This window comes from Sminthopsis crassicaudata, chromosome 1 (assembly GCF_048593235.1).
Source record: "Sminthopsis crassicaudata isolate SCR6 chromosome 1, ASM4859323v1, whole genome shotgun sequence".
In the NCBI taxonomy this organism is placed as follows: domain Eukaryota; kingdom Metazoa; phylum Chordata; class Mammalia; order Dasyuromorphia; family Dasyuridae; genus Sminthopsis; species Sminthopsis crassicaudata.
The window spans coordinates 334467818-334494747 of NC_133617.1; the positions used below are offsets into that span (position 1 = coordinate 334467818).

The 26930-nt window shown below is 37.1% G+C and overlaps 1 long non-coding RNA gene across 1 annotated transcript; it reads right to left on the reverse strand.

Moving 5' to 3' along the window:
- Positions 1-1781: 1781 nt before the first annotated feature.
- Positions 1782-26930, reverse strand: LOC141554191 (uncharacterized). The gene is made up of 3 exons (XR_012485796.1): positions 26811-26930; positions 9125-9246; positions 1782-1858 (listed from the first exon to the last, which is right to left on the reverse strand). It is a non-coding gene; the product is annotated as an uncharacterized LOC141554191 (long non-coding RNA).

Sequence of the window (26930 nt, forward strand, 5' to 3'; positions counted from 1 at the left end):
CCAAGAGAAGCATAAGCAGATACAAAGGGAAAAGAAAACATAAGAGATTCAATTCAGTTGAACTATTTACATCCCTACATGTGAAGATGATACTTGTTATTCTTAAAAACTATATCAGATAATACAGCTAAAGGAATATACATAGACAGAGGGTAGAAGTATAAGGTGAATTTGAGGGAATAACATTTAAAAATAAGGGACAAAAAAGGGGAACATTAGATACAGAAAGAAGGGGGAGGTAGGATGAGGTAAATTATTTCACATGAAGAAGTGCAAAAATCTATTATAGTGGAAGAAAGATGGGAGAGTGAGCGAGGAGCATTGCTCAAACCTTACTCTCATCAGTATTGGCTCAAAGAGAGAATAATATAGTTAAATATAGAAATCTATCCTATCCAACAGGGAAGGAGATTAAGTAAAAGATAAGGAAGGAGAACCCACAGAAGGAAGAGCAGATCAGCAAGGTGTAAGACTAAAGCAAAATACTGTTGAGGAGAAAAAGTGTGAAAAGAGAAGGAGGACAAACAGGAGGAAATATAGGATGAAGGGAAATACACAGATAATAATTATAACTCTGAAAGTTCATGGATGGGATTAACTTTTCCATAAAGTTGAAGTGGATAGCAGGGTAAATCAAAACCCAGAATCCTACAATATGTTGTTTACAAGAAACACCCTTGAGGTAGAGAGACTTATGGAGAGTTAATGTAAGAGGCTGGAGCAGAGTCTATTATGCTTCAGCTGATGTAAAAAAAAAAATCAGGGGTAGAAATCTTGATCTCAGACAAAGCAAAAGCAAAATTAGATCTAATTAAAAGAGGTAAGAAAGGAAACTACGTCTTGCTAAAAGGTACCATAGACAATGAAGTAATAGCAATACTAAATATATATGTATCGAACAATATAGCATCAAACTCTTTTTTTTTAAATTAAAGCTTTTTATTTTCAAAATATATTCATGGATTTTTTCAACATTGACCCTTGCATAGCCTTGTGTTCCAAATTTTCCCCTTCTTCCCCCCCACTCCCTCCCCTAGATGACAAGCAATCCAGTATGTTATACATGCTAAATTCAATATATGTAAACATATTTACACAATTATCTTGCAAAAAGGAAAGAAAATTAGTCAGAAAACAAAATGCAAGTGAACAAACAACAAAGAGAGAGAATATTATGTTGTGATCCATATTCCCACAGTCCTCTCTCTGGGTGCAGATGGTTCTCTTCATCACAAGATCATTGAAAATGGCCTCAATCATCTCATTGTTGGAAAGAGTCATGTCCATCAGAACTGACCATCATATAATATTGTTGTTGCCATGCACAATGATCTCCTAGTTCTGCTCGTTTCACTTAGCATGAGTTTATCTAAGTCTCTACAGGCCTCTTTGAAATCATCTGGTTGGCCATTTTTTATAGAACAATTATATTCCATAACATTCCTATACCATAACTTATTCAGCCATTCTGAATTAATGGGCACCCAATCAGTTAACAGTTTCTTGCCACTACAAAAAGGGCTGCCACAAACATTTTTGCACATGTGGATCCCTTTCCCTCCTATAAAATCTCTTTGGGATATAAGCCCAGTAAAAACACCGATGGATCAAAGGGTATAACATCAAACTATTTTTTTTTTAATTATAGCTTTTTATTTACAAAACATATGCATGGGTGATTTTTCAATACTGACCCTTGCAAAACCTTGTGTTCCAAATTTTCCCCTCCTTTCCCCCACCCCCCTCCCTTAGTTGGCAGGTATTATAATACATGTTAAAATCATGTTAAAATATACGTTAAATCCAATATATGTATTCATATCCATACAGTTATCTTGCGGCACAAGAAAAATCGGATCTAGAAAGAAAAAATAAAAAAATCTGAGAAGGAAAATAAAAAACTGCAAGCAAACAACACCAGGAAAAGTGAAAATGCTATGTTGTGGTCCACACTCAGTTCCCACAGCCCTTTCCCTGGGTATAAATGGCTCTCTCTTCATTACTGAATAATTGGAACTGGTCTGAATCAATTCATTGTTGAAGAGAGCCACATCCATCAGAATTGATCATGGTATAGTTTTGTTATTGCCATGTATAATGATCTCCTGGTTCTAGCATCAAATTCTTAAAGAAGAAGTTAAATGAGTTACAAGTTTGTGAACAAATGAGAAACAGAGCATTATGAAACATAAAATAGATCATTTTAATTATATTAAATTAAAAAGCTTTTCCACAAACAAAACCAATGTAATCAAGATTTGAAGGAAAACAAAGTTGGAAAACAATCTTTACAGCAAGTGTCTCTAACAGAAGTCTCATTTCTCAAATATATAGGGAAATGAGTCAAATTTATGAGACTATAAACCATTCTCCAGTGGTCAAAACAGGCAGTCTTCAAATGAAGAAATCAAAGCTATTTTTAGGTCTCTTCTCTAAAGGAAAATAATAATAGTATTTACATCACAGATTTGTGGTGAGGGTCAAATGAAACATTTGCAAAGTGTTTAACATAGTGCCTGGCATATTCAATGTACTTAATAAATGCCTATTTCTATCCTTTAGTTCAATCAGTCAAAAAAGGCCCTTCTTCATCAAAAACTTAGCAGAACAGAACCAGTTACAGAATGCCTAAGCATTTTTGAAAAGTCATGTGAGTGTTACAGCAGTCAAACATTCTGAGCTTGCTTATAATGATGAGACTCATTGAGTGATTGCCCATTATATATTGTTATTCTCCAAACTGTAATTTTTTTTATTTAGAATTTTTTCCACAGTATATATGAGTAATTTTTTTATAATATTATCCCTTGTATTCATTTTTCCAAATTATCCCCCCACTCCCTCCACTCCCTCCCCCGGATGACAGGCAATCCCATACATTTTACATGTGTTACAATATAACCTAGATACAATATATGTGTGTAAATACCATTTTCTTGTTGCACATTAATTATTAGCTTCTGAAGGTATAAGTAACCTGGGTAGATAGACAGTAGTGCTAACAATTTACATTCACTTCCCAGTGTTCCTTCTCTGGGTGTAGTTATTTCTGTCCATCATTGATCAACTGGAAGTGAGTTGGATCTTCTTTATGTCCAAACTGTAATTTAATATCCTCTTCCCTCTTTTCAAAATTCTAGGTGTCTAAGGCATTTTTCCCCTTTATAGAGGTTAAATCATACATACTGAATGTCAGACACTGAAAACTTAATGGGAAAATAAGCTAACTTTTTTTTTTTATTTTATTTGCGAATTTTACATCTATTTTTCTTTATTTTTTAAATAGTTTATTTTCTATCAATTAAATATAAAAAACATTTTTAACAAGTTTTTTTTTTAAGTTTTGAGTTCCCTCCCTCCATTTCTTTACCCCTCTCTAAAACAGTAAGCAATTTGGTGTCAGTTATACATGTACAGTCATGTAAAAAACACATTCCCATAATAGTTATGTTGTGAAAGAAAACACAGCTCAAAAAATTTAGAAAAAGAAAAGAAACCAATAAAAAGATAAAGTAAAAAATAATACATTATTGGTCCACTTCCCTCTTACTATGATTAGAGAATGTGCAAAGTGACAGGCAAGGTAGGTGGAGATTCAGACATTGCAGCAATGTTTTCCCTACCGTCATTCTGACTGCATGATCAATATTTTTTAATTCTTCTCTAAATCAGAGTGTTACTCTCATAGCAAAATATTTTCTCTGACATTTGCCCAGACATCATAATAATAAATTATAATTATATCATGTTTTAAAGGTAGTAAATCATTTTGCACTGTACATATTTGTCTTTAGATCTGGAAGCAATCATAGAGTACATCTAATCCAATCGCTTTTCATTTTAGAGACAATTGATTAAGCAATTACCATTTGCAAAATAGGTAGGGTAGTAGACAGTGCCAAGTCTGTATTTAGGAAGACCTGAGTTCAAATAGATACTTAGATACTTGATTAGCCTTGTGACCATAAACAAATTATTCAACCTCTGTCTCAATTTCCTCAACTGTACAATGGGGATAATAATTGCAACTACCTTCCAGGATTATTTTGAGGACCAATGAGATAATGTTTGTAAAAGTGCTTAGCACAGTGTCTGGAACATAGTAGGTACTATATAAATGGAAACTCCCACTATTACTATTTTTATTACTATTATTATTAATAATCTTTTGTGACTAATAATATTTATAATATCTGGGGCCATTTTTTGAGTTTTCTTTTCATACACAGTAACTGCAGGAGAGGATATTGTGCCCATCTTTAAGCATAATTTATCTTCTATTGTCTCAAGAAAAAAGAGAGAACAAACAGATGGGTCCCCAGTCACTGTTTTATGGAGACAGAATTAATTTAGTTTAGATGAATATTTAACATCTACTAAAGTCTCTTAAAATGATTTCTAACTGGTTCTTTTCCATAATAGCCCAGAAAGTGACACAGAAATTTCCTTAAGCATTATTTCAAAGAAACCGCTCTAGCTTTCCCAGTGATATAATTCCAAGGAAAGAAGGAAAAACAAAATTTGTCTTTCCCCATTTGTGATTGAGCATATAGATCATGATATTCCTACTTGAGTTTCATGACCAAAGTCATGAGGCAACATCCATCATCCATTAGGTTTATTGAAGCAATATATTCTTTCATTTACAAAGCAATGGTTAGTCTTTTTCAGTGGTCACTAGTTTAACCCTTCACTCCTATTCTATGATAGGCAAGACTTTTTTATATTCTCCACTTTTTGCATAAATTTTTCTCTTATCCTGTTCTTAATTATAACCTGGAGTTCTCTTGTTGACATTATATCTCTTGTAAGCATGCTGTATGAAGATGTATTCTGATGGAAGTGGATATCTTCAACATAAAGAAGATCCAACTCACTTCCAGTTGATCAATGATGGACAGAGACAGCTACACCCAGAGAAGGAACACTGGGAAGTGAATGTAAATTGTTAGCACTACTGTCTATCTACCCAGGTTACTCATACCTTCGGAATCCAATACTTAATGTGCAACAAGAAAATTGGATTTACACAGATATATTGTATCTAGGTTATACTGTAACACATGTATGGGATTGCCTGTCATTTAGGGGAGGGAGTAGAGGGAGGGAGGGGAACATTTGGAAAAATGAATACAAGGGATAATGTTATAAAAAAAATTACTCATGCATATATACTGTCAAAAATTTTATAATTATAAAATTAAAAAATAAATTTAAAAAATCTCTCTTGTAACCAAATCTAGTAGAAGTTGATCTTTCTACAGCCTTAACTCCCAAAGATTCAGAAAGATTCAGCAAATACTTACTTCCATTGCCACTTCAAGACTACCACCATTACTTGATAATTTCTCCTCGTTAGAGGACTATACCAAATACCTCTACCATGCTCAGTCCATTCAAAGGGCTGCCATCTATTGACTTTTAGGTCATTTTGCCACTTTCCTTAATGACTTCATCCCTCACTTAGTTTTCTTCTCTACCCCATCATCTTTAATGACTTCTTCCTTCACTCTTATTCACATCTTGCTGGGAGCTGGAAGAAGTCACAAAACTGTGCTAAGTGATTTCTTCATAAATTTATATTCTTTAATCTCAATTGGGCTGCACTATAGCAAGGCAAATCTCCTACTCCTCTCAAATTGATTTTTCATCCCATTCACCACTTTAGCTCTCCTCCAGTCTCCCTCCTCCCATCCTCTCAACTAAGGACTTTACCTAGCATTCCATTGGAAAAATTGGGACCATTCTCAAGAGTTCCCTCTTCTCTCCTCCCCTTCATTTCACATTCTTCTGACATCATGTTGCACCATCACCTCCTTCACTCCAGTTTTTGATAATGAAGTAGCCCTTCTCCTTTACAAAGCCAACCCCTCTATGTGTACCCATCATCCTATCCCTTCCATATTCCCCAATAAATTGCCCACAAAATCATCCTCATTATTTCTCTAGTATTAAAGGTATCCTTCTCTACTTGATCCTTTCCCGCTATCTACAAATATATCCTTGTTTTCTTTTTTAAAAAGTCACTTAATGCTACCTTCCCAGATGGCAATCATCATTCTATATGTCTCTCTGTCCTTCACTTTCCTACCCTTCTCAGCTAAATTCCTTGAAAAAGTTGTTTATATTCAGTGCTTCCACTTCCTCTCTTCTCTTTTGCATATAAACCCACTACAATCTGGCTTCCAACTTCATCACTGAACTGAAACTGCTTTCTCTAAGGTTCCAATAAACTCTTTTCATTTTTTTCTTATTCTAATGTCAATGAGCACCAATTAAAATGCATACTTCTATGAAGACAGTATAACAGAAAAAGAGGATTGTATTGTGAATGCAATATGTATATATATATATATATATATATATATATATATATATATGTATAGCTTGTTTTTTCTTTTTTAAGTGTATAATAAATTAAACATATAACTTTTAGAACTGCTTGTCTGTGATCCTTCTTGGCCTTCCTTCTGTTCTCTTCTATGCATTAAAAACTTTCAGTGATTCTCTTTTGTATTTCTTAGGATTTGTTGATTTTTTTTTTTTTTTTTTTGGAGGGAGGAGAGGCACTCCTAGTGCTAGCCCATTTCTTACTCCTAACTCCCCTCCCATTTGGAAAAAAGAGAAAGAGAAACAAAATCTTTGTAACAAATAAATCCAGTTCTACAAAACAAATTCGCTTTACTAATGATGAATTAATTGCTAAATTTTATGGCCTTTTTTTCAGACTTCACATTTTCTTGATCTCTCTGAAGCTTTTAATATTAACCACCTCTTTATATATTGTCATCTCCTGGTTTATGACATTAATCTCTCCTGGTTCTACTCTTGCCAGTTTGACTACTCCTCAAGCTCTTTTGCTGTAACTTTATTTATGTCATGCCCAATAGCAGTAGGTATCCCATATAACTCTGTTTTAGGACTTCTCTTTTCTCTTTGTGCTATCTCTCTGTTTATTAGCTTCTAGGGTTAAATTATCAGCTCTAGACAGATAATTATCTATCTATCCATTATCCATCCATCATTTATCTATCTATCTATCTATCTATCTATCTATCTATCTATCTATCTATCTATCTATCTATCTCTCACTCATAGTCTCTCTCTACTGAGTTCCTATAATGCATATATGAAACTGGACATACCATAGTAATCTCAAACTCAACATATCCAAAACAGAACTCACTATCTTTCCCACCCAAATCCTCCCCTTTTCTCAACTTCTCTATTTACCATTGACATCAGGATGACCCAAGTTTAAATTCTGCCTAAGATACTTACTAACTACTTAACCCTAGGCATGTCACTTAATCTCTATCTGTCTCAGTTTTTTTATCTGTAAAAATGGAGATATCATTTACTTCTCAGAATTGCTATAAGAATTAAATGAGATAATGTTTTTAAAACTGTAAGTATAGTGTCTGGAACATAGGAGGTATTTAATAAAGGCATGTTCCCTTCCCATGATAGATTTAATATTGATTAAATTCATGATAGAATAGTTTCCTCAAGATGATAATAGTATCCTTATCTTATTATTAGGAGCAGTTAGATAGCCCAGTGAATAGAATACTAGACCTGGAATCAAGAAAATTAATTTTTCTTAGTTCAATTCTGGCTTTAGACACTTATTAATTATGTGACCTTGAGCAAGTCACTTAACTCTGCCTCAGTTTCCTCATCTATAAAATGAGTGGGAGAAGGAAATGATAAATCACTTCAGCGTCTTTGTCAAGAAAACCCCAAATATGGTCACAAAGAATCAGACATAACTGAAGATCCCTGAACAATAAAAATTCTATTATTTATATGTCTTTAAAACTAGAAAATGTATATATCAAATAATACTTCCTTAGAATCTCCCTCTTTTTTCTAATTATTTTGAAAACTATTTTATTTGAAAAAAATTAACTTTTATTTACTTGAAACTATTTCCTTCAATACAAATAATCTTGCCTATCACTTTTAGTTCATCTTATACATTTACAAGTTACATTCTTCCAGTAGAATGTTGTCTTTGAGAACAAAACTTTTTATTTTTATTTTTTTTAATTTTTTTTAATTTTTATTTTTTTTATAATATTATCCCTTGTATTCATTTTAACAAATTATCCCCCCCCTCCCTCTACTGCCTCCCCCCCATGACAGGCAATCCCATACATTTCACGTGTTACAATATAACCTAGATACAATACATGTGTGTAAATACCATTTTCTTGTTGCACAATAAGCATTAGATTCCGAAGGTACAAGTAACCTGGGCAGACAGACAGTAGTGCTAACAATTTACATTCACTTCCCAGTGAGAACAAACTTTAAAAAAAATTGTTCTCTTGGTAACCCTAGCACTTATAATAGTACCTAATATATAACAGGTGTTTAATGCTTATTGGCTTTAACTGACTTGTTGAGGAAGAGAAATTATTATTAATCTCTCATATTAACAGCTAATTATTGAAATTGAGGAGACCCAGGCTTTTTTTCCCTGTCCTGTTTCTTTGTTTCCTTCCTCTCTGAAGGACAGAGCTGATGGAGGATAGGATTAACATTCTCCTCATTCTTATTCCACCCATCTGCCTAGCCTAGTCTTCTGCCTAGTCTTCTGTTCCATGGGTAAGGTAACTTAGATAGAAATGATATAATTAAAGCTCAATAGAGGGACAGCTAGGTGGCACAGTGGATGGAGCACTAGCTCTGAAGTCAGGAGGATCTGAGTTCAAATATGATCTCAAATACTTAACACTTCCTGACTGTGTAACCCTGGGCAAGTCACTTAACCCCAATTGCCTCAGAGGAAAAAAAAAGTTCATCAGGATAGATCCAGTCCCTCATTGTAAACTTCATTCTCTCTCATTACTGGTTAACTCATCAGAGTTGATTGCCATCCTCTAGAACTCATCATGAGAACCTTTGACATTTGAATACACTCTCCTTTTAATTAAAGTGATAGCATTATTAATAAATGACTATCTAGAAATTATGTCTCTCAAACTTTTAAATACTATATGAACTAAGGGAAGTATCAAGTTATCGTATCATTGCATTGTCCAAAACATTTTTATTACATGTCTATTGGGGGAAATGGTCAGGTTTGGCCTAATTATCCTGTCATTGGCTGTCCTACCTGATGCAGGAGTTTCCCTTGCCACTCCAGTAGATATTATAGGTCAGATCTCTACATCTCTCAAAATCACGAGGCTTCCTCCAAGCCTAGATATGGCCCTTTTGAAAATGCTGGTTGGTTACCTATTCAGGAAAAGAAACACAACAAAGAAAAAGGAAGCCAGGGGATTAGGCACAACCAGCAAAGTTGAGTCTCATTGCACTAAGTGGGACATGTGGGTGTTACCATTATGCTGACTAAGGAAATGGGCCACTTCTCAGGATCCAGGTAAACAGGCTAACATAATTCCATTTGCAATGAAAAAGGAGAAAAAGGAGAGTGAGATGACCAATACGTTTTCTATATACACTGAGTCACCAATTCTTTAGCCAATAAGGGAACTCAATCACAATAGAAGCCTCATAGTGAGAAATCACACATTGCTTTACCAAGCTTTCACAAGATCACCTGACTATGTCACCTGACATAGTCAGATCTGGCAACTTTGAGCATGCCATATAGTGGAAGGGAAAACCCCAACTAAATCAAATAAATAAATTGAACAAAACTGATTTCAAGGTCCATTTCTCCTTTAACTAGCTTCATGACCCTTGACTTATAAGTTACTTATTTTGACTTCTTCATCCTTACAATCAGGAAAATACCTGTTATGATCAACTCACAGAGTAAGTATCTAGTGAAATCATATGTGTGAAAATGCTGTACTAACTGTAAGTTAAATAAAATTTTAAAAATATTTTTGATGGTTAAATTTAACTTTTAGAATCTGTGACTATGGCAAAACACCATAAATTTCCTGACAAGGTCTTTAGCAAGAAAGGTTCCTATTTCCTGGTAATTTTCTCCAACATTGATTCCAAGTTCAAGGTAATGAATGACTGAATCGTGGGTGGCAGGGATGGTTTTTGCTTAGAAACAAAGATTAGGAATGAAGTTTAATACCTGTGATAATAGTTCCAACACTGACTGAATGTTTAATCCAAGTGAATGATTTAGCTTGAACTGCCCAACTAGAGTTTGCATTGGGGATTGAAAAGATCTTTGAAAATTTTAGATAGTCAAAAGTAGTAGCATTGACATATAAGCTGGGCTCCTGAGAAGGCTGAACCTGGTAGATTGTTTGAATTCAGGTCCTGAGTTACAGTAGGACTAAAACCAGATTGCATCCAGTTAGGCACCAAAATGGTAACTTCCCAAGAGTAGGGGTTGGAAAAAGAGTTAGTCAAAGTTCTAATAATGTTCACTCAGATAGCCAGCCAGTCAACAAGTATATTTCAATTGCTTAATGTAAGCCAAGTACTATGCTGATGCAAAGGAAGACAAGCACTGGGATCAGGTTTTGAACCCAGCACTTGCCTATGCTTGATAGAGATATTCAATGTCAGAAGCAAAAACACAAGAAAGATCTTAGCTTTGTTACTTTTATTTAAAACTACAAAGTAAAAAAAAGATGGATTGGAAATAAAATTTTAAAAATGGAATATAGTACTTATTTCTTAGTACTTTTACTTACTTATCACTGAATGACAGAATTTTCCTTTGGAGGTAATAATCCTCAATCATGTTATTGTGTGGTACGGAAATGGTGAAGGGTCACCATTTAATAAAAAAAGCTGGAGAGAGCTCTAGAGAAAAGCAAAGTTTATTGTACATTCTCGCGAGAAGGGCGTCCCACTCTTCGAGTAGACTATCGAAGAGAGGAAGCGCCTCCTGTGGGCAGGACAGCACCTTTAATCCCTAACGCAAAACGCCCCCTCCCACCACTGACCCTCATCCTCATTGGCTGAGAGTCTTACATTCTAAACGCGAGATCTACCCATGAAATTGAACTTGACCAATAAGTACATAGTTGCCCATATTTGTTTTTTTTTTTTTTTTTTTTTTTTTTTTTTAATTTTTTATTTTATTTTATAATTATAACATTTTTTAACAGTACATATGCATGGGTAATTTTTTACCACATTATCCCTTGCACTTACTTCTATTCAGATTTTTTCCCTTCCTCCCCCAACCCCCTCCCCCAGATGGCAAGCAGTCTTATATATGTTAAATATATTACAGTATAATTTAGATACAATATATGTGTGTAGAACCGAATTTTTTTGTTGCACAGGAAGAATTGGATTCAGAAGGTAAAAATAACAGTTTACATTCATTTCCCAGTGTTCCTTTTCTGGATGTAGCTGGTTCTGTCCATCATTAATCAATTGGAATTGGATTAGTTCTTCTCTATGTTGAAGAAATCCACTTCCATCAGCATACATCCTCGTACAGTATCATTGTTGAAGTGTATAATGATCTTCTGGTTCTGCTCGTTTCACTCAGCATCAGTTGATGTAAGTCTCTCCAAGCCTCTCTGTATTTCTCCTGTTGGTCATTTCTTATAGAACAATAATATTCCATAACATTCATATACCATAGTTTACCCAACCATTCTCCAATTGATGGACATCCATTCATCTTCCAGCTTCTAGCCACTATGAAAAGGGCTGCCACAAACATTTTGGCACATACAGGACCCTTTCCCTTCTCTAGTAGTTCCTTGGGGTATAAGCCCAGTAGTAGTATGGCTGGGTCAAAGGGTATGCACATTTTGATAACTTTTTGGGCATAATTCCAGATTGCTCTCCAGAATGGTTGGATTCTTTCACAACTCCACCAACAATGCATCAGTGTCCCAGTTTTCCCACAGCCCCTCCAACATTCATCGTTATTTGTTCCTGTCATCTTAGCCAATCTGACAGGTGTGTAATGATACCTCAGAGTTGTCTTAATTTGCATTTCTCTGATCAATAGTGATTTGGAACACTCTTTCATATGAGTGGAAATAGTTTTAATTTCATCATCTGAAAATTGTCTGTTCATATCCTTTGACCATTTATCAATTGGAGAATGGCTTGATTTCTTATAAATTAAAGTCAATTCTCTGTATATTTTGGAGATGAGGCCTTTATCAGAACCTTTAACTGTAAAAATTTTTTCCCAATTTGTTACTTCCCTTCTAATCTTGTTTGCATTAGTTTTGTTTGTGCAGAAACTTTTTAATTTGGTGTAATCAAAATGTTCTATTTTGTGATCAATAATGGTCTCTAGTTCTCCCTTGGACACAAACTCCTTCCTCCTCCACAAGTCTGAGAGGTAAACCATCCCATGTTCCTCCAATTTATTTATGATTTCGTTCTTTATGCCTAAATCTTGGACCCATTTTGATCTAATCTTAGTATGTGGTGTTAAATGTGGGTCCATGCCTAGTTTCTGCCATACTAATTTCCAGTTTTCCCAGCAGTTTTTGTCAAATAATGAATTCTTATCCCAAAATTTGGGATCTTTGGGTTTGTCAAAGATTAGATTGCTATTTTTATTCACTATCTTGTCCTGTGAACCTAACCTATGCCACTGATCAACTAGTCTATTTCTTAGCCAATACCAAATGGTTTTGGTGACTGTTGCTTTATAATATAGCTTTAAATCAGGTACACTTAGACCACCTTCCTCTGACTTTTTTTTCATTAGTTCCCTTGCAATTCTCGACCTTTTATTCTTCCATATGAATTTTGTTGTTATTTTTTCTAGGTCATTAAGATAGTTTCTTGGGAGTCTGATTGGTATAGCACTAAATAAATAGATTAGTTTGGGGAGTATTGTCATCTTTATTATATTCGCTCGGCCTATCCAAGAACATTGAATGTCTTTCCAATGATTTAAATCTGACTTTATTTTTGTGGCAAGTGTTTTGTAATTTTGCTCATATAATTCCTGACTCTCCTTTGGTAGATATATTCCCAAATATTTGATACTGTCGACTGTTATTTTGAATGGAATTTCTCTTTGTATCTCTTGCTGTTGGATTGTGTTGGTAATGTATAAAAATCCTGAGGATTTATGTGGATTTATTTTGTATCCTGCGACTTTGCTAAAATTCTGAATTATTTCTAATAGCTTTTTAGCAGAGTCTTTGGGGTTCTCTAAGTATACCATCATGTCATCTGCGAAAAGTGACAATTTGATTTCTTCATTTCCTACTCTAATTCCTTGGATCTCTTTCTCGGCTCTTATTGCCAAGGCTAGAGTTTCTAGTACTATATTGAATAGTAATGGTGATAGTGGATAGTTGCCCATATTTGGATGAAATAGGGAGATGTCATAGGAGGGGAAGGCAATGCCCTTCAGAGTCCTTCAGGCCTACTCGAACTCTGAAGTAGATGAAGCCCCACTCGATTTTCACAACTGTCTTGAAAGATCTCACCTCATCTCATTCAGTCCCTCCTCTTATTTTGTACACTGAGATCTCTTCAAATTTTTGTAACATAATTTCACATTCCCTATGAATTCCTCACTTCCTTCTGGTTTCTGTTGGCCTTGGGCCACCGGCTCCACCCTTACCCTTTTAACAGCATCTATTTAACAGACCCTTCAGCTTTCTCTTCCAACCTGATCATTCCAGATGATGAGTTTTGGACAATTCTGGTTATTAATCTGATCAAACAAGGGATGTAGATAGGGAATAATATAACACCACTAAGAGCTATAAGGCCAAACCAAAGGAGCTGCTTCCACCAGCTTCCCAAACCAGGACCATCTAGAAGTATTGAACAGTGAGGTCCAAGTCTGTACAGGAACATGAGCAAGTTTCCTAATGTTCTTAGTGATTTCCTTCACTAGATTACCATTGTTACCAATCTTTATACAACATGTGGATAAATTTAGTTTAGCACAAACTCTCCCTTCCTCAGCCAACAAGTAATCCAGCACAAGTCTATGTTGTAAAATAGCCTCTCTGGTTTGAGTAGCTTCATCAGCCAAAAGATGTAGTGCCTCAGCTGTCTGATTGGTGATAATCTCTACAACTGCCTGAAGCCTAATTATCCTGTTCAACATGTATATTGGAGTTCTATATCCCCAACTTCCATCTTGAGCCCAGGTCGCTGGCCCATACTCTTTGACTATTCTTTCTGGAGGCCAGGCCTCACCCCAACCATTTGCATCTCCAGTCCAAGTGATGGAGGTATCTAAACTCCGTTTCTCCCTTCCCAAATTATCATACAACTGAATCCCTAAATATTGGTTTGCCTGTTCGGGAAGAAAGAAAACTTTTGGCTTTATTAGTCCAATATAACAATTCCCTGTCCAATTAAGAGGCAGATGAGTATAGGCAGTTAAACCACAGATCCAATAATGACCCTTTAGAGCAGGTTGTTCCCTTTCCTATCTTCTGTCAATGACCACTGATGTTTCTCTTCTCAATTCCGGAAACCGGTCCCATTATGAGTTTGGGATCTGTTGCTAAGGATCCAGGCTGGGCTTAAGGGGACAGGTACCCATGGCCATTGGTTCAATTGTTGGGATCCACCACAGATCCAACAATTCGATAAGTTAAATGTCCTCCCTATATTCTGCATGAGCAGGAGAAATTGGTTCTCATCTCTAGAAGGTCATAAGGAAATAGATAAACCCAAAGCTTAGGGAGAGCCTTATAATGTTCAACTATTATAACACCGTGAAGTTAAGGTGAACTTCCCAAAGGAAAATATATCAAATCACAAACAGGCAAAGAGACCCAAAGTAAGAAAAGAGAAGTCATACAGTTACAATGCACTGAATTCAGAATCAGTGTTCCCATTCAGTGGAGGTCCCCTCCTCTTATGTAATTGGAGGTCTCCCCTGTCTTCAACTGTCCACTCTGATAAAGGTGGCGCCACAGGTCCTTTTGTCCTGGTGTGGTGTGTCCAGCCTCGTTCCTGGGTATGAATCGCAGTATCTGAAGTCAGTATCACTTGGTAGGGTCCGTCCCAGCATGGAGTCAGCTTCTCGTCCTTCCAGGAACGGATCAGCACCCAATCACCAACCTGAATTCTATGAACAGGGAAACCTAGAAGTCTGAGCTATTAGCCCTTTTTGTTGAAGTCCTTGCAAATGTTCCAGCAATGATTTAACATATCTCTTAACAAACAAATCCTTAGTTTCTAAAATAGGGTCCCAGTCTCCCTTAGGATAAGCCTGGAAAGCATGACCATACAATAATTCATAAGGTGAAAGCCCAATATCTCTACGTGGCTTGGTCCTGATTCTAACCAGAGCGAGAGGAAGGCATTTCGTCCAAGGTAGTTGGGTCTCTAAAGAAAACTTAGTCAACTGCTTTTATTTCTTGGTTCATCCTTTCTACATTCCCAGAAGAGGGAGGATGCCAAGGGGTATGGAGATCCCAAGTGATTTCTAAGGCCCTAATCAGATTCTGCAATACCTGGGCAGAAAAATGTGTTCCCTGACCCGAGTCTATCCTCTCCACCATTCCGTACCTAGGAATAATTTGTTCTAATAAGACCTTACTTACTGTCGAGGCAGTTGCTCGGCCTGACGGGAATGCCTCCACCCATGAGGTCAGATGGTCCACTATGACCAGCAAGAACTTAAGGCGACCCACTGGTGGCAGCTCAGTAAAGTCCACCTGGATGCTTTGGAATAGTCTGATTCCAGGAGGTCGTCCCCCTTTTGGAAGCTGGCGTTGGGCAGCCCTGTTAGTCCTTCGACAAACAAGACAACCGTCCACCAGTTGTCGAGCCATAGTATATAGGCCGGGGGAAACATACCTTGTCAGTATAGCATCACACAGGTTTTGGACATCCCAATGACTGCCCTGGTGCAGTTGCTGAAGGACTTGCCTCATACTTGCTTTGGTCAGTACCTCTCTGCCGTCAGGTAAGAGTCATCATCCTTCCGAGTTCTCAACTGCTCCGAGAGTTGAAGCTTTCTCTTTTTCCTCCTGAGTAAAACTAGGAGAGGGTAGACTAGGGGGAAGTACAGGTATCAAAGCCATTATATGAGAGATTTCCTGATCTCCGGCTCCCTTGGCCTCCCGGTCTGCTAATCTATTTCCCCTTACCTCAAAAGAATTTCCCATCTGATGTCTCTTTACATGTATTACTGCTATATTCCTAGGAGTCAGAATATTTTCTAGTATCTCTCTGACTAGTGTATGATGAACCAGTTCTTTACCTTTACTGTTTACATATCCTCTTTCCTCCCAAATCCTCCCAAATACATGCACCACACCCCAGGCATATTTAGAATCAGTATATATATTCCCATCTTGGTCACACAATAATTTTAACGCTTGATTTAAAGCATACAATTCACAGCAATTCACAAGTTTGAGCAGACCAATGGGCAGGTAGACTGCCCTTGGTAACAGTGGAAGTTCTAACAAACCCATTTCTTTTCCCATTTACCATCCTAGAAGAACCATACATAAATTCTAAACAAATATTTATCATAACCTTGTGTTGATAACAATAAGGAATTTGTCCCAATGAGTTTATATCCAAGTAGATCTTTCATAAGTGACCATTATTCATACAAATCAGTTTGTTTTTAAAAACATCCAATGCAAATACAATCATATACAGAATGTCTAATTCCACACAAGAGAATTCAAGAAGTTTTGATAATAGATTCCCATTAACTTGTAATGGGAGAGACATTCTGCTATTCTGAAACATAAGGTCTTATCAAGTATTCTGATAAAGAGGCAGCAGGGGGGGAGGTTTGCAGAACTAAGAGGCAAGGAAATTGAGACAGGACTGAGTCAGGACAATAATTCAAAGTTAAAACATAAGCTAGCCAATCATAGTCTAGCAAATTTTCAGCTAGAGTCCCCTGTAAAGGCCTTTTGTCTCTGCAGCCTTCTCCAAACCCAGCATCTGCTAAAATCAGGTGTGTCTAGCTAGTGGACAGGTAAAGAGCTTTTTCAACTTTTTGCAGCCTCTCCCTTATCTGTAGAGACAAGAGAGCGAGACAAAAGGAGACCTTTTGTCAATCGCAGCAATTCTTAAAAGAATTGTGCCGAGCATAGAGCTCTAACAACGATCCAGGCCAGAAGCAGCCTGGATGTCCGCTGCAAAAAAGAAAAAAAATCTTTTACCTTTTCCAGAGTTCCATTCAGTACCCAAATTATGTCTATTTTTCGAGGTCCTTCATCAGGGAACCAAAATGATGAGGTAAGCAAAGAGTAAGTAGTTTCCAATTAGGCCTGAACTGAAATAAGACATCAGTTTTTCCCAATTTTCTGACCAGTTGAAATCTCAGTTTCCCTTCCCCCCCCTGTTTACAGAAATTATCATATTATACACAACAGACTAGTAAATTTCCCAAAATAGCAATAGTCATACAGTTTTATACAGCAATAGTTCTGTTCTCCAGGGGACAAAAAGGAAGCAGGATTAAAATTTTTGCAAATAACCCTATCAAATTATCAGATCAGATTAAAATAATCTTTAAACAAGGAGACTATCACGCATGTAAATAAATATTGAATAACTTGTTTTCAGAAAACTTCAGTTCCAACTCCTTAGAACAGTTATAGACTTGAAAAATAAAAATAAAACATTCAGTTATCAACACCATATAAATGTAGGCTTTTCCTTTAAACAGTAGAAATAATTAATATCTAAATCAGCAAGGAGGTGCAGTTATTAAAAACAAAAAACCCCACTATACTTAATGGGAGGGACCTCTCCACGTGGTCACCCTTCCCCCACACCACCATGCTTCCCGACCCAATATATCATAGCTCCATTTAAACTATTAATTACTTTTACAAATCAATCTTTCCCGTCCCGCCTTTAAGTAAATATATATGTATATATTTTTAAACTTTACACTTCAATGTTTGCACGTAACTGACCCAAATTTCATAAAACTTAAAGGTTTCTTTCCCCCGGCCCATGTGGCCCTGCTGCAGTCAGGACACGTGGGAGGAAGAGGAAGGAAGCCACCATCTTCACTGGCTCAATCCCACATATTTCCCCGTGTACAGGGTTTCTGATCCCAAATGGGATTTACTAACAGCTATTTCTGGTCAGCTGAAACGACCCCTGCTTCAAAAGACCTAGTTCTCCTCCCCACCCGAAGGCCCCTGGAAGGGCTAATGGAATTAAATCCTTTCAGGTCCTTCCTTTCAGGTACCATTTAATCCTTTTGGTACCACCAGTCTGCAACAAAACAACAATACCTTATCCGCTTTTTCTTGCTTTTTATTTTTCCTCATATTTTGGCAGTTTGTTCCAATTACTTAATTTATCTCCCAAGGGCATATCTACCGGTATCTTCTGATATTTTTCTCACTTCTCTCCGCGAGGGCTGGCTGGGACTAGGCCACACCCATTGAATTTGGAAGGAGTTTAACAGACTCCTAAACGCCCAAACACGCTAACTGTCACCAGTTAACTCAGTCACCCAGGAAGGCCTAGCTCTCTTCCTGTCTACCGTCTACAGCCCCCTCCAGAACCTATAACTAGACTCAAGGGGCTTCACAGGATGCTTACCTCCACTGGGTTGCTGCGCAGCAAATTTCTTGACTGATCTGTCCTCCACCAACCGGTTGGGATTTTCACCGCGGAGTTTCCGTTGCTTTTCTCTGAGTTTCTCCACTTCGGGTCCACTCTACGTCAGGGAGCAAGGAGAAGCCCCTGGATGCCAACTGTCTTGAAAGATCTCACCTCATCTCATTCATTATCTTCTTGTTCAAAAACAAAGTTAAGAAAGTAGTTATTATCCAGTATGTTCACAGAAATACATATGGTTCTATAATAAAATGAAACCTTAAAGAAAATAGGTGTACCTATATATAGTATATGTAATATGATATAATATATAACATTATATATGATATATATCACATAACATAAGTATATGATAATATATATAGTATATATAATATATATATATTTATATATATATACATATATATGTATATATGTATATATGTGTGTATATATACACACACACACACACACACACACACACACACAAACCTGTAATTTAATTGCTGCCAGGTATTAATGATGAAAATATTTTTCAATCTATACAGATTACAGAGCCTTGAGAAAGTTACTTACCTGTAAGGGTCATACAGTCAGTATGTATCAAAAGTAGGAATTGAACCCAGCTTTTCCCTACTCCTAGGCTAGCTCACTATTCAGCACACACACACACACACACACACACACACACACACACACACAGTTCTTTAAATTTGCCATGCCTCCTTCTTTTCAGACAATTTCCTGTGCCTGGAATATGAACTGCTTCCTCATCATCACTTTTTAGATTCTCTAATTTTCTTCAATTTTCAATGATGTTAAACCTTCTGGGTGCATCCCCCTGAACTTTCTATTCTGTTTTATGCTTGGAGCCATAACTAGCGTGGGACAATTTTGTCCTGGATACTGGAGTTTAGAGTGTGCAAAAACTTTTAACACATGTATTCATTAGTAGTCCCCTTCCTATCAACTCAATTAGTTTTACTTAATTCTTATACTATTCCCAAACATGAATTACAAAGATGATTTGAAGGTCATTAGTGCCATTTGTTTTGGTAATTTTTTTTGTTGCTTGCCATAATCACAAAATTCTCATTATGTCCCAGATGATGATTAGGATCACAGAATCCTAGATAGGATTTGAAGGAACCATGTTATCTCCCCTTGGAGAATATAAGTGTCTTAAGGACAAGTGGTTATCTGTATATTACTGAATATAATGCTTAAAGCATAATAAGTACTTAATAAATGCCTATTGCATTGAATTGACCTAAGTATTGTTCTCTAAAGTAGATACTTGGAGAGGATATATACATATTTTAGTGCTATAATTGTTTTAAACATTTATGGAAACTGTCAAATATGGACCCAAACTATGTCCAAACCTGGCAGACAAATAATAAACCAATGATTCTCGGGAAAATCATATCCATTTTGACTCCAGCTAACATTATATGCTGACCTCTACCCCAGCTTGATTCTTTCAGCTATCTAAGACATTTATAAAAGTCTTTCTGTAATGATTCATTGGTGACACAATAGATGGAATGCTGGGCTTAAAACTCAGCAATAACCAGCCTCAGATACCTACTATCTGGCAATTTACTTAACTTCTGTCTCAGTCTCCCCAATTGTAAAATGGGCATAGTAGTAGTGCTTACCTCGTGGGATTGTTGTCAGGATCAAATGAAATAATATTTATAAAGTACTTAGCACAGTGCCTGTAACATTTTAGGTGTTTAATAAGTGCTTATTTCCTTCCTTCTTTTTGTAGGAATTTCTAGCTCAAGGAAGATGAAGTTGATGGAGTTCTTGGTCCCTGGTAGCTATAGCTCCATAGGGAGGGATATTGAAAGGAGAATCTGAATAACAGTATGCAACTGGGAGACCAAGTTACATCTTGAGACTAGCAGTTACTGTATCCAATCCTTACAGTTACTGTATCCAATCAAAATGCCAAGTTATTATGTCAATCTTTGAAGTTATTTTTCCTGTATAAAAGAACCTATTACCGTGTTTCCCCAATAATAAGACCTATCCCGAAAATAAGCCCTCCCCTTACTGTGTAAGATTCCTCTAAAATAAGCCCTCCCCCGAAAATAAGCCCTATTGAGATTGCTCCTGTAGTGAAGGTGATCCCCTGTGCTACACGCTACATTACGGTACCCTCTCCGTTTCCCCCCCCCCCCCCAATCCGTAAGCGCTCACAGCGCTCCGAGCTGCATCCAATCAGAGCTGCAGCAGTGATATTGCTGGACATGACAGATTGAGTCCACTTCTTCTGAAGGAAATAGAGGTGCAAGACATCCAGGACGGAATTCAGGGTATGGACACTTATGACGAAGTTGTTGAAGAAGATGACATGATCATTATTGAATAAAGGTACATTTTTTTGGTTCACATTTACCTGTTTATTAAAATTGCTGTCAATGTTCATTAAAATAAGCCCTCCCCTGAAAATAAGCTCTCCGGTGTTTTTCTGTCCAAAACAAAAATAATAAGACAGTGTCTTATTATCGGGGAAACAAGGTAGTACCTTAATCACTCTCTAATCTCCTTGTTAAGGAATTAAGCCTGCCTTATGGCATTATGGGTTCATTAGGATCCCCCATTCCCTGTACGGCAAGTTCATCAGGATTTAGAATACCTAATGGTGTCTTCCCCCTTGTTAATGGTGGGTTCTGCTAGGGAATTTAGCTTGAATTTCCCCTTGTTAATGGTTAACTCCCTTTTGAAACTTAGCCTAATAGTCAATAGCACAATAATAAAATCTTTGCCTCTTGAATTGAAGTCTTTTGAATTCAAGAACAATAATCTGCTGTGTGACCCTGGGCAAGTCACTTAACCCCAGCCTCAGGGGAAAAAAAAAAAAAAGAAAAAGAACAATAATCTTTTAAAAAATATTATTATTAAAGCTTTTTTATTTTAAAACATATATATGGATAATTTTCAACATTCACCCTTGCAAAACCTTGTGCTCCAAAATTTTTCTATTTTCTTCTCCTACTCCCTTCTCAGACAGCAAGTGATCCAATATATATATTACACATATGCAATTCTTCTATACATATTTCCACAAATATCATGCTGCATAAGAAAAATCAGATCAAAAAGGAAAAAAATGAGAAAAAAACCAAAATGCAAGAAAATAACAATAAAAAGATGAAAATACTATGTTGTGATCCACATTCAGTTCCCACAGTTCTCTTTCTGGGTACAGATGGCTCTCCCCATCACAAGACCACTGGAATTGGCCTGAATAATCTCATTGTTGAAGAGAGCCCTTCCATCAGAATTGATCATTGTATAATATTGCTGTTGCTGTGTACAATTTCTTCATTCTGCTCATTTCACTTAGCATCAGTTCATGTAAGTCTCTCAAGGCCTCTCTGAAATCATCCTGCTGGTTATTTCTAACAACAATAATATTCCATAACATTCATATACCATAATTTACCCAGCCATTTTCCGCATGATAAGCACTCGTTGTCAATTTCTTGCCACTACAAAAAGGGCTGCCATAAACAGTTTTTAACATGTAGGTCCCTTTCCCTCCTTTATGATGTCTTTGGGATACAGGCCCAATAGAAACACTGCTGGGTCTGTAATGGTGGAGAAACTGAGGCAAGATAGAGATTACAGAGTTTTTAATATTTTATTTGAGAGGGAGAGATTTTGCTAGGTGCATGTTGCCCCCAGGCTGATGTCTCAAAGCATCAAGGAGGGAATGTGAGTTTCCCATGAAATATATATGGCTCTAAGCTCAGGTAGATACACAAATGTAAAGGACAGAAACTCTTGAGTCAATGTACTGAGGTCAGACACTGAAGTACTTGAGGCTAATTACCAATTGGACAATACTCTAAAGAATATGTTGGAAAATGGCCCTTTCCACTATCCTGTGCTGTCCCATCATTTGGTGTATACAGAGAATTGTGGGAGGGTCTAGGAGGTGCAGGGAGACTAGCCAGGGTCACTTCTGGGCAGGAGACCAAGAGGTGAGGTCGTGGAGATCCTACCCACCCATCCCCTTGATTTCTACTACTAAAGACCAAGAATAAAGACTTTTGCTTATCCTGACTCTGGCTGATTCTAGGGTATTCAGGGTGCTAACACAGTTGTCACATTTGGTTCCTGGTGTGGGACCAATGACCCTAATTTCACTGAAGAAGTCCTCGATGACCAGGAAATAGGGTGAGCATTGTAATAGACAAACAGGGAACTTACTTTGTTAAAGGCTAAACTAGTAACCTTTTCTAGCTGAAATGGGGCAGATATTAGGAAAAGATTCTCCCCCAACTCCCCCCCCCCGCAAAGAGACACTATAGAAAGCATGCTTAAGATGATCAAGGGCCAAGGTTTAATTATAACTTGGTTGCAGATCCCTAGACTCTTGAGTACATTACGACGCACGTCCCCTTGGTTCTTAAAGGAAGAAGAAATAGGGCTAGACAATTGGAAGCTGGTAGGAGAGCAACTATGTGAATAGTACAATGATAAAGGTCCTCATTCAATTTCCAAAGAAACATTCTATATATACAACATAATACAATTGGCCTTAAAGAATCCTGCAAGTTATAGAAAAGAGAAAAATTTTTAAGAACAGCCAGATGAGGAAGTATGAGGAAAAAGAGGAAGACAATGAACAGATTCATAGCAATATCACTAGAGAACATGTGGAGTTAAGTGAGGATGAAGAGCATGGTGAAGGGTGTGATGATCCTTTCTCTGACCAGGCAGCTTCAACCCCACCTAAACCAGAACTGGTTCTTGACACACCCCCATCAACTTCACCTTCCAGGATGAAGGAAGGAGAACTAATGGGATGGGCAGTGATACCACCAGCATCTCCTCCTTCTCTGCCCCCCCCCCCAAGCAATCACCCCTTCCCATGACTAGATTGCAAAAGGCTTTAAGCCACAGAAGAAGGGCAGGATTTAGGTGATTTGAAAATCAGTATGTTAACTGTGATTCAAAAGTTTAACTCTTCAGGTTAAGAAAGTAGAAGATACACTCCTTTTGATATAGAAATCCTCAAAGACCTGAAAAAGGCTTGCACTCTTTATGTGGCTACATCAGCTTATGTCACAATGTTATTACAGAATTTGGCTTATAGAGTCTTAACCCCTAGGAACTAGAAATCTATAGCAAGGACATGCTTGGACAAAACTTGTTGTGGTTTTCTGAATAGAGTTGTACACAGCTGGGACAACTAAGAAACCCCGTGGAGAGGTGAAATCTGTTCCTCTCCAGCCTATGGATCCCTTGCCTCCAGGCACAGTAGGCTTGATCATTTCACCTGAGTGTACTTACAAAAAAGTGTCCATCTATATACTGATGTGGGAAACTGGGGAATGTGTAGATAATATCCTAGTCACTAATACAGGTAGACAATGTGTGACTTATCAACCAGGAGAAGTAATAGCATCAGGTTTACTGATACAGACTCCTAATAAAGAATCTGGTGATAGTCGCCCAGATTCTGACTCCAAGCAACAAAATCCAGAAATAACTGGACAGTAACTGTGACAGATGATCGACCTATGCTTGCTATCTATATATAAATGGCATACCATTAGAAGGGTTGGTAGACACAGGGGCAGATCATACAGTCATTAGAGGTGCCAACTGGCCCAGTCACTGGCCAAAGATTAAGACAGACACCTACATATCTGGCTTAGGAGGATCAATAGCAGCTAAAGTTAGTGTCTCCGCTTTGAGATGATATTTGAAGGTGAAAGAGGAGTTTTTACTCCTTTTATAGTTGAAAAAATCCCCATCAATCTATGGGGAAGAGACATTTTACAACAATTAGGATTAAAAATGAGTACTTCAGTTTTTTAAGGCAAGGCTGCTGTTGAAGGCCTGCCAACACTTTCACCTGATCCTATCCAATGGAAAACTGATACACCAGTGTGGATAGAACAGTGGCCCTTAGATAGTGATAAAATTCAGGCCTTATTAGATATAGTACAAGAGCAACTTGACCAAGGGCATTTACAACCTTCTCTAAGTACTTGCAATTCCCCAGTATTTGTTGTAAGAAAGAAATCTGGAAAATAGAGGTTGTTGACTGATTTAAGAAAGTTAAATGAACAGATGGAAACTATGGGAACTCTTCAGCCTGGACTTCCATCTCCTACTCAATTGCCTAGAGAATGGCCTCTTTGGGCTATAGACATTAAGGATTTTTCCATTCTACCCCTCTAGATAAGGAGGATATGAAAAGCTTTGCCTTTTCAGTACCCAGCGTTAACTTAACCGAGCCTTATAAAAGATATGAATGGACAGTTTTGCCACAAGGAATGAAAAACAGCTCTACTACATGTCAAATATATGTTGCTGCTGCTCTTATTTCAGTAAGAAAAGCATTTTCAAAAGTAATGTTATTACATTACATTGATGATATGTTGGGATGTGCAACCAAGAAACAAATGTTAGAAGCATATCTACAAAAGACCACGGAAACACTAAGGAACTACAAAAAATTTCAAAGGCATGCTCCTTTTCAATATTTAGGATATGATGTATACCCTAAGGTGCTTACTGTACAAAAACTTTCCTTAAGAACAGAGAAGCTAAACACCTTAAATGATTTTGAGAAATTGATAGTAGATATCCAATGGATGCATCCAGTGTTAGGCTTGACTACCTATCAATTGCAACCATTATATGACATTAAGGGGAGACAGTACTTTAAACTCACCATGCCAGCTTACAAAAGAAGCTCAAGAGGCTTTGAGAGAAGTTGAACTGGCTTTATCCAATGTGGTTGAAAGAGTCACTCAAAAACCCTTGGAAATATCAGTTTTTGCTACACAAGAGGCATTCACAGCAGTCCTTCATCAAGGAGACAATGTGATAGAATGGGTGAACCTCCCAGCACAACCAGAACAAAGTCTTATTCCTTACCCAGTGCTTGTGGCTAGAATTTTATTAAAGGCCATTAAATGAGCAGTACAATTATCTGGGATAAGACCTGACAAGATATACACCTTTTATACTAATGCAGAAATTAATGTATGTTGTGAAACCATCCCAGAGTGGCAAATTTTATTAGCCATGGCTCCAAATTTTACACATGGGTCTCCATGAAAGATAACCAGACTATTACATAATTGGTGATGGATTCTTGAAGAAAAGCTTTCTAAAGTTCCTCTTAAAGGACCAACTATCTTTATAGATGCATCCAAACATAATATTTGTGCTGTTTATTCTTGTGACTTAACTATAAAGAGAGTAGTCAGAACTCTTTTTCAGTCCACTCAGTAGAATACATTGTATGCAATCATTCTAGCTCTTACTTATTATCCAGGAGACATAAATATAGTATCTGATTCAGACTATTTAGTAGGTGTGGTACAAAGAATTACCACAGCCCAAATAAAATTTGTAGTCGTCAATATATATCAGCTCTTTAAGGAACTTCAAGAGCAAGTGAGAAAGCATCCAGGTAAGATTTATATCTTGTATTTCCACTCTCATAGTGAACTTCCAGGTCCTATTTTTGATGGCAATTCAAAGGCAGATAGCCTTCTAACCATGTTGGCCAATACTAATTTATTTCAAGAAGCCCAAGAATCTCATTTTAAATATCATCAGGCTGTTCAAGATTTACATTTACAATTTGGAATAACAAAAGAGGAAGATAGGAGCATAGTAAAAGCCTGTACAGCTTGTATTCCTTTCCAAACTCCTACACTCCCTCCAGGGAAGAACCCTTGTGGTTTGAGACCTAATGAAATTTGGCAAATGGATGTGACCCATTATAAATCTTTTAGTTGTCTGCTTTTATCCATGTTATGGTAGATACTTTTTCAGGATTCACTTTTGCAATACCAGAACAAAAGAGACAACCTGAGTGGTCAGTGAATTCCTTATACAAGCATTTGCAATGATGGGTGTGCCACAAGCAATAAAAACAGATAATGGACTTGCATATACTTCTAAACATTTTGCACACTTTTGTGCACAGTATAAGATTTTACACATTACTGGCATATTTTTCAATCCACAAGGACAGGCAATAGTAGAGAGAAAAAACAGAGACATTAAGATGCTCCTCCAAAAACAAAAGAAAGTGGGAGCCTTGGATAACCCTAGAGAACTTCTAAATCTAGCTCTTTATACTATTCTTGATTTTTGACAAAGATGCACTGGCTCCGGTAGACAGGTTTTATAACCTACTAGAAGGGCAGTGTCCAGTGTGAGCAGCTCTACTATCTTTAGATAATTGCCAGGTGATGTGGAGAGACCCAGAAAGTGGTGAATGGAAGGGACAAGATAGGTTAACTGCTTGAGGGAGAGGGTTTGCTTGTATCTCCACAGATGGAGAAGGAATCAAATGGATGCCAATGAGCCATATTTACCTTGTCCATTGGAAATAGATGAAGCAGACCCTTGAAATGAAGGAGAAGACCCAAGAAACATGGGGTGGTTCCATTGCTGATTGTGCCCACCACTGACAGAGCCTGGCAGTTATGGTGTTT